Raw genomic sequence first — 8,476 nt, forward strand, 5'->3', positions numbered from 1 at the left:
CACACCCTGCTGTGATCTTATCATTCTGCTTCTGGCTTCTGACTTCATTTTTTTTTTTCTTCCACATTGGTATTCTAAGTGTTTTTTCTTCTTCTAGACTAATATTTTGAGCTGATTAGTTCCTGCTTATCTAGTCTTCACCCATAATATTTCAAGGCCTATCAGCTTTCAACACCTTAAATGAAAATGAGAATGAGATATTCGATAAGAAAGCATTTCAAGTTCCCAGAAATCTGGTTCCATCTCATCCCTACAGCACTAGCACTTAAAATTCCTCTGAAATTCCACAACAGACAACAGGTTTCCTTTTTGCTCTGCCTTAAACCACAGATAACTGTGACCCAACATATAGATAGATAGATAGATAGATAGATAGATAGATAGATAGATATGCTCAGTACTATCCATTAGTGAGAGCTTTCTCTTCAGCTAAGAATCTCTTCTGCTTTTCTCTGTATTTGCAAATTCCATCCATTTGGGAGAACTTCATTAAAATTTTATTTATTTTTTTTTTGCTTAATGGGTTTCACAAAATATTAGTTGTATGAGCTGGAATAAGATTTTTGCATAGAAGGATATTATTAAAAAAAAGAACAAGTAAGATTCAGTCTTTTATGTGAAAAAAATACTGATAACAAATCATTACTATACAATATACTAGTTCTTCTTGCTTTAAAAACACATGAGTTCACACCCACACAAACTTATGTTAATTTTTACAGTGATAAAATATTTAGTCTTGGATAATACCATAAATGAAAATATAAAATAAGCCAACATATGAACATCATAAAGATAATAACATTTGACCATGTTCAAAATAAGATGTCAAATATTTCTCAAATATTGACTAACTTGATAACTAATTTTACCACCAGGAAGATTTAAATTAAATAAAGTGATCTGTGATAACTTTACATACATTTCATATGAATTAACAATACATGAACTCAGTGGATGGTTCTTTGATCTCCTCCCCCTGGTGAAGCCTCCTGCCCCTGGGGTGGCCTTACCAGGCAACAGAGGAAGACAATGCATCCATTCCTGATGAGACCTAATAGCCTGCGGTCAGATGGAAGGAGAGGAGGACCTCCTGTATCAGTGGAATGGGGGAGGGTTGTTGGAGGAGGAGAAGAGGGTGGGAGAGTAGGGTAGGGAGGGAAAGACTGAGGGGGCTACAGCTGGGATACAAAGTGAATAAATTGTAATAAATTAAATAATTAATATTTTTAAGAATATTAAAAGAGGATAACAACTGGAACACTCCCAGTCAAGATTAGTCCTGCTTATAAGAAGTATAGGCATGAAGATGGAGTAGAGAAGCAGTGGCCAACCAATGACTGGCCTAACTTGAGACTCACCCAGAGTAGAGGGCCATTTTCTAACTCTATGAATGATACTCTTCTATGCTTGCAGACAGAATCCATGAATAACTACTCTAAGAGGATTCATCCAGGAGTGGATGGAAACAGATATACACACACAGCCAAAGCATAGGTGGAGCTTGAGGAGTCTTATGGGGGAAGTCTACTAGGAGGAAGGATTAAATATTATTCAAATACATTCCATGAAGTTCTCAAATAGTTGATAAAATGTTATTCATAAAATATCTGTAGTACTCACTTCCATAGCACATATACTAAAATTGGAACGATACAGAGAAGATTAGCATGGCCCCTGCGCAAGGATGACACACAAATTCGTGAAGCGTTCCATATTTTTTTCCAAGCAAATGGACCCAGGAAGCAAGCAGGAATAGCCATCCTAATATCTAATAAAGTAGATTTTCAACCAAAATCAATCAAAAGAGATGGGGAAGGACACTTCATACTCATCAAGGGAAGAATCCACCAGGAAGATATCACAATCCTGAACATCTATGCCCCAAATACAAGGGCACCCACATTTGTGAAAGAAACTTTAATAAAACTTAAATCACACATAGACCCCCACACAATAATAGTGAGAGACTTCAGCACCCCACTCTCAACAAAGTACAGGTCAACAAAACAAAAATTAAACAAAGAAACAATATCTATGACAGAGGTGATGAATCAAATGGACCTCACAGACATCTACAGAACCTTTCACCCAAACTCAAAATAATTTACCTTCTTCTTAGCACCTCATGGAACCTTCTCAAAATTAGACAACATAGTTGGTCACAAAGCAAGCATAAAGAGATACAAGAAGATTGAAATACTCCTTTGTATCCTATCTGATCACCATGGACTAAAACTGGATCTCAATGACAAAAATAGCAAAAGGCCTACACACATGGAAACTGAACAACTTCCTTCTAAATGACAGCTGGTTCAGAGAAGAAATAATGAAAGAAATTAAAGACTTCCTAAAATTCAATGAAAATGAAGGCACAACATACCCAAACTTATGGGACACAATGAAAGCAGTGCTAAGAGGAAAGTTCATAGCACTAAGTGTCTTCAAAAAGAAATTTGAAACATCTCATGTAAGCAACTTAATGGCTCACTTAAGAGGCCTAGGGGAAAAAAAAAAAAAAAAAAAGCAGACACACCAAAGAGGAATAGATGGCTTGGTTAGGAAATAATCAAACTCAGGGCTGAAATCAATAAATTAGAAACAAATAAAACAATTCAAAAAATCAATGAAACCAAGAGCTGGTTCTTTGAGAAAATCAACAAGATAGACAAATCTTTAGCCAAACTAACTAAAAGGCAGAGAGAAACTACCCAAATAAACAAAATCCAAAAAGAAAAGGAGGACATAATGACAGACAATGAAGATATCAAAATAATAATTAGGTCTTACTTCCAAAGTCTATATGCCACAAAATTTGAAAATCTAAACGAAATTGACAATTTTCTTGACCGATTCTACATGCCAAGGCTGAATCAAGACCAGGTAAACCAATTAAATAGTCCTATATCCCCTAAGGAAATAGAAGTGGTCATCAAAAGTCTACCAGGCAAAAAAGCCCAGGGCCAGATGGTTTCAGTGCTGAATTCTACCAGACCTTAAAAGAAGAGCTAACTCTAGTTCTCTTCAAACTATTCCACAAGATAGAAACAGGAGGAACACTACCAAACTCATTCTATGAAGCCACAGTCACCTTGGTACCTAAACCTCACAAAGACCCAACAAAGAAAGAGAATTTCAGGCCAATCTCCCTCATGAACATTGATGCAAAAATACTCAAAAAATACTTGCAAACTTCAATCCAAGAACACATCAAAGACATCATCCACTATGACTAAGTAGGCTTCATCCCAGGCATGCAGAGATGGTTTAATATATGAAAATCCATCAATGTGATACACCACATAAACAAACTGAAGGAGAAAAACCACATGATCATCTCCTTAGTTGCTGAAAAGGCATTTGACAAAATCCAGCATCCATTCATGTTTAAAGTATTGGAGAGACCAGGGATACAAGGCACAAACCTGAACATAGTAAAGGCGATATACAGCAAGCCTATAGCCAACATCAAACTCAATGGAGAGAAACTTAAAAAAATTCCCACTGGAATCAGGGACAAGGCAAGGCTGTCTACTCGCTCCATATCTTTTCAACATTGTTCTTGAAGTCCTAGCTAGAGCAATAAGACAATTGAAGGAGATCAAGGGGATACAAATTGGAAAGAAAGAAGTCAAAGTATCACTATTTGCAGATGATATGATAGTATGCCTGAATGAAACCAAAATATCTATCAGGGAACTCCGACAGCTGATTAACACCTTCAGAAAAATGGCTGGATACAAAATTAACTCAAAAAAATCAGTAGCCTTCCTGTATACAAAGAACAAAAGGGCTGAGAAAGAAATTAAGGAAACAACACCGTTCACAATAGCCACAAAGGACATAAAGTACCTTGGTGTGAACCTAACGAGGCAAGTCAAAGATTGTATGAAAAAAATTTCCAGTCTCTGAAGAAAGAATTAGAAGAAGATATCAGTAGATGGAAAGATCTCCCATGCTCATGGCTTGGCAGGATTAACAGTAAAATGACCATCTTACCCAAAGCAATCTACAGATTCAATGCAATTCCCATTAAATTACCAACACAATGCTTTACAGACCTTGAAAGAAAAATTCTAACCTTCATATGGAACAACAAAAAACCCAGAATTGCTAAAACAATTCTCTACAGTAAAAGATCTTCTGGAGGTAACTCCATCCCTGATCTCAAGCTGTACTATAGTGCAACAATACTAAAAACTGCATGGTACTGGCATAGAAACAGACTGGTGGATCAATGGAATCGAATAGAAGACCCTGACATAAATCCACACACTTATGGACACCTGATTTTTGACAAAGATGCCAAATCCATTCAATGGAAAAAAGACAGTATCTTCAACAAATGGTGCTGGTCTAACTGAAAGTCTACATGTAGAAAAATGCAAATACATCCATACTTATCACCCTCCACAAAACTAAAGTCCAAGTGGATCAAAGACCTCAACATAAAACTAGACACACTAAACCACTTAGAAGAAAAACTGGGGAATACCCTTGAACTCATTAACACAGGAAACAACTTCTTGAACAGAACACCAACAGCACAGGCTCTAAGAGCAACAAACAGTAAATGGGACCTCATGAAACTGAAAAGCTTCTGTAAAGCAAAGGATACTGTCCTCAGAACAAAACAAGAGTCTACAGATTGGGAAAATATATTCACCAACCCTATATCTGACAGATGGCTAATATCGAGGATATATGAATATCTAAAGAAGTTAAACAGCAAAACATCAAGTAATCTCATTAAAAATGGGGTACAGAGCTAAACAGAGAATTCTCTGCAGAAGAATATCGAATGGCAGAGAAACACATAAAAAAATGCTCAACCTCATTAGCCATCAGGGAAATGCAAATAAAAACAACCCTAAGATTTCACCTTATACCCATCAGAATGGCCAAGATCAAATACTCAAGAGACAACACATTCTGGAGAGGTTGTGGAGAAAGGGGAACCCTTCTCCACTGCTGGGGGGGAATGTAAACTTGTACAACCACTCTGGAAATCAATCTGGCACCTTCTCAGACAACTAGGAATAGTGCTTCCTCAAGATCCAACCATACCACTCCTGGGCATATATCCAAAAGAGGTTCAAATACACAAAAAGGACATTTGCTCAACCATGTTTATAGCAGCTTTATTTGTAATAGTCAGAAGTTGGAAATATCCCAGATGAAGAATAGACTGAAGAATGGATGTAGAAATTGTGGTATATCTACACAATGGAATATTACTCAGCAATAAAAAACAAGGAAATAATGAAATTTGCAGATAAATGGTGGGATCTGGAAAAGATCATCCTGAGTGAGCTATCCCAGAAGCAGAGGGATGCACACAATATATACTGACTCATATAGACATATAATATAGGATAAACCTAATAAAATCTGTACACCTAAAGAAACTAATCAAGAGGGAGGACTCTTGCTAAAATGCTCAATTCCTATTCAGAAAGGCAAAGAGGCTGGACATCAGAAGAAGAAGAAAAGAGGGAACAAGTTAGGAGCCTGACAGAGAGGAGCTCCGAAAAGCTCTGCCCTGCAGACTATCAATGTAGATACTGAGATTTATGGGCAACCTTTGGGCAGAGTGCAGGGAATCTTAGGAAAGAAGTGGGAAACAGTAAAATCTGGAGAGGACAGGAACTCCATAAGAGAGCAACAGAACCAAAAAATCTGAGCACAGGTGTTTTTCCTGAGACTGCTATTCCAACCAAGGACTATGCATGGAGATAACCTAAGACACCTGCAAAGATGTAGCCCATGGCAGTTCAGTATCCAAGTGGTTTCCATTGTGATAGGAACAGGGACTGTCTCTGACATGAACTGATTGGCCTGCTCTTTAATTACCTCCCCTGCGGGGGAAGCAGCATTACCAGGCCACAGAAGAGGACAAGGCAGCCACTCCTGATGAGACCTAATTGACTAGGATCAGAAGGAAGGAAAAGAAGTCCTCCCCTATCAGTGGACATGAGGAGGGACATGCATGCAGAGGGTGGAGGAAGGGAGGTATTCGGATTGGAGGAGGGAGGAAACCACAGGGGAAACCAAGTGAGTAAAGTGTAATTAATAAAGAAAAATAAAAAATATATAAAATAAAAAAATAAAAAATATATCTGTAAATAAATTATAAAAATATAGTAATAATAATATTAAAAATTCAGAAATAATGCAAGGAACTCCCCGTCTATAATTTTTTTATATTTTTATATGAATTACAGCTTATTTACTTTGTATCCCAGTTGTAGTCCCCTCCTTCATTCCTTCCCTACTGTACCTTCCCTCCCTCACCTCCTTCTTACCCATCTCTAAGTCCACTGATAGGGAAGTTTTCACTTGCTTATGATAGAACATTAACATATTAAAGTGACTTGTAGCACAACATTTTCAAAATACCAATGCAGAATTGTGCTTTCAGTTATGTTTTATAACATAGTTTAAACTTTGTCTTGTAAGCCTTTATATGCCTCCATAGAAAGAGAAACAATAAAACGTTTGAGAGATAGTTCTTTTATTTTTTTAATAATTACAGTTTATTCACTTTGTATCCCCCCATAATCCCCTCTCTCATCCCCTCCAGGTCCCACCCTCTCTCCCCCTTCTTTGCGCATGCCCCTCCCCAAGTCCACTGATAGGGGAGGTCCTCCTCTCCTTCCTTCCGATCTTAGTCTATTAGATCACATCAATAGTGGCTGCATTGTCATCTTCTGTGGCCTAGTAAGGCTGCTCTCCCCTCAGGGGGAGGTGATCAAAGAACAGGCCTATCAGATTATGTCAGAGGCAGTCTCTCTTCCCATTACTATGTAACCCACTTGGACACTACACTGCCATGGACTACATCTGTGCAGAAATAGTTCCTAATGTTCATCTTAAGCTGGAGACCATTGGTTCTCAACCTCTGGTCTATGACATTTTTGAGAGTCAGATGATCCTTTCACAAGGGTAAGCTAAGTCTATTGGAAAACACAGATATTTACATTACAATTCATAACAGTAACAAAATTATAGTTATGAAGTAGCCACTAAAATAATTTTATGGTTGACAGTCACCATGACATTTGGAATTCTAGCAAAGGGTTGCAGCATTAGGAATGCTGGAACCACTGCTTTAGATCTTGCAAACAGGTTGTTCATTTAGGTGATAATGTCGTTATCCTGAATGACCCAGACTCTGTTTCATAAGGTTATGTATGGTAGGTATGAACAAATGTCCAGTGTTGAAATTGAAAGTTAGAATTTGATTCCAACAGTAAGGAAAAATAGATTTGTTTAGGTTGAAATAATAATGATTATTTACTAATACAAAGTATGATAAAGACTCTGCCAGCTTCCCACATACATGTTCAGCTGCCCAGAGCTGCCCTCTATCTCAACTCCGTTGTCAGGCTCCCCTGATGTCACCAACATAGATACCCCCACTCTGTCCATGTAAGTCCATCCCCCTCTTATAGTGCCCTCTTACACAAACAGCCCATGGACACTTTCAGCTGCCCTGTCAAGCATGTAGTCACCAAGCTGGATACCCCAGCTTCATCCAGGAGTGCCACTTGAAGTCACCACGTTGGACACTCCATCATCAAACAGGAACATCCAAGGACAACCAGATAACCAAAGGTCAGAGTAAGAACACAAACAACAAGAGCCAAGACAATAAAGCACCAGTAGAACACAGGGATCTTGCCACAGAAAGCTCTGGGTTCTCTAACATAACTGAAGCATATGTGAATGATCTCAAATCTAATCTTATACAGATGATAGGGATCTTTAAAGAGGAAATGAATAAATGACTCCCTTATAGAAACATAGGAAAATACAATCAAACAAGTAGAGGCATTTAAAGAAGAATTGAACACATCCCTTAAAGAAATAAATGATAATACAATTAAAGAGGTGTAGGAGATAAATAAAACTGTTCCAGACTTAAAGATGGAAGTAGAAGCAATAAAGAAAACAAAAACTGAGGAAGTCTGGGAAATAAAAAACATAGGGAAAAGAACAGAGCAACAGACATAAGCATCACCAACAGATTACAGGAGATTGAAGAGAGGACCTCAGGAATAGAAGATACTATAAAAGAAATTTATACATCAGTCAAAGGAAATAACATATATAAAAAATTTCTTACACAAAACATCCAGGAAATATGGAATACTATGAAAAGATCTAACTTTAGAATAATAGGTCCTGAGTCTCAGCATCTGCTTTGATCCCCTGTTGGGTGATACCTTTCAGAGGACCCTCCATAGTATTCTCCCATTCTGTTCCCTCTCTTTCACCACTTCTGGTCTATATCCTGTTTTTCATTCTGAATGAGATTTAAGCTTGCTCCCTAGGTTCCTCCTTAGGGTTCAGCTTCTTTAGGTCTGTAGACAACTGTCCTATATTATATGGATAATATTCACTTATTAGTGAGTATATACCATGCCTGTCTTTCTGTTTCTTGGTTAGCTCTTCAGGATGATCTCTTCTAGTT

The 8,476-nt window shown here is 37.7% G+C and overlaps 1 non-coding gene across 1 annotated transcript; it reads left to right on the forward strand.

Moving 5' to 3' along the window:
• Positions 1-1,615: 1,615 nt before the first annotated feature.
• Positions 1,616-1,722, forward strand: LOC132649109 (U6 spliceosomal RNA). The gene has a single exon (XR_009587543.1). It is a non-coding gene; the product is annotated as a U6 spliceosomal RNA (small nuclear RNA).
• The last annotated feature ends 6,754 nt before the right edge of the window (positions 1,723-8,476 follow it).

This window comes from Meriones unguiculatus, chromosome 18 (assembly GCF_030254825.1).
Source record: "Meriones unguiculatus strain TT.TT164.6M chromosome 18, Bangor_MerUng_6.1, whole genome shotgun sequence".
Taxonomy (NCBI): domain Eukaryota; kingdom Metazoa; phylum Chordata; class Mammalia; order Rodentia; family Muridae; genus Meriones; species Meriones unguiculatus.